A 1,462-nucleotide genomic window follows, 5' to 3' on the forward strand; every position below is an offset into this window, starting at 1 on the left:
CTATCTCTTTCACCCTTCCTTTGCCCATGGCACTTATCACTACTATGTTGAATATTCTCGCTTGGCCTGTCCAGATCCACTCTACCCCTTTCCACCCTGCTCTGAGTCCTGCAACAACGGGCTTCCTTGCCTTCTGGCTTCCCTTTGGGTTTTGTGTAGGAGAGATACCCTCAAGAGATAGGAGGGTAGGAGAGACTGAAGTTGTGGTATTGATTCCCCAGCTCCCTCCCTACCATGACTTTTTCAGGACCTGCCACATTCCTGTCCAGTGAGTCTCTGCTACTGCTGTATTTCTCTCCAGGTTCCAGTTAACTTCTCCCTCCCCTTGCCTCTTAATGCCAAGCTGTGGCAATGCCTCCCTATCCCTCTCCCATCCTGGGTGACTAGTTATTCCTTGTTATCCCCCTTAACATTGTTCACAATTTTGTGAATACTCTTTCATTAAACTCATCAATTCTTTTTTTTTTTTTAAGCAGGCTCCACTCCTGGCATGGAGCCCAAGATGAGGCTTGAACTCACGACCCTGAAGATCAAGACCTGAGCTGAGATCAAAGAGTCAGATGGTTAACCAACTGAGCCACCCAGGCACCCCTAAATTCATCAATTCTTTTTTTTTTAAGATTTTATTTACTTATTTGGCAGAGAAAGACACTGCGAGAGAGGGAACACGAGCAGGGGGAGCGGGAGAGGGAGAAGCAGGCTTCCCGCCGAGCAGGGAGCCCGATGCGGGGCTCGATCCCAGGACCCCAGGATCATGACCTGAGCCGAAGGCAGACGCTTAACGACTGAGCCACCCAGGCGCCCTGAACTCATCAATTCTTGTGTTCAAATGTACCGTCTATTTTTTGCCAGTATCCTGACTGACAGGACTGCCTTACATTAATATTATTTATCAATATTTGTTTTGTTGATTGTTTCTCTCACTAAATTGTAAGCTCTAAGAGGGTAGGGACTTTGTCTAATTCCCTGCTGTATTCCCAAGCTCTAGAATAGTGCTGAACTCATGATAAGCATGCAAGAAGTATTTGTTAAATAAATTATTAACACATACAATAATACATTTAAAGTGTTTACACACAAAAAATTGCTGTCACGTACCTCTTTCAAAATAATGCTATTTTGAAAGCTACATGCCTAATAGAATTACAAAGTTGAAGTTTAAATGGATTTTTAATTTAAGATATATTACCAAATTTCCTCCATTCTCCAAGGAGAAATGGTTGCCTCTAGGACTGGAGCAGGGAAAATATAAGATGAGCCTGGGGTGTCAGAAATTTTTCAAATTTTCAAAAACTGAACAAACATACAGACCAAAAAAAAAAAAAAAACCACACAAAAAACAAAACCAAAAACAAAACCCTGCAATGACAGAGGTATGTCAAACAGATGCAGAAGCTAACTGAAAGCTCCCAATAGCCAAAGCTGGATCAATATGAGCAACAAGAAGATGGGGCTGCTCTCA

Source organism: Zalophus californianus, chromosome X (assembly GCF_009762305.2).
Source record: "Zalophus californianus isolate mZalCal1 chromosome X, mZalCal1.pri.v2, whole genome shotgun sequence".
Lineage (NCBI taxonomy): Eukaryota > Metazoa > Chordata > Mammalia > Carnivora > Otariidae > Zalophus > Zalophus californianus.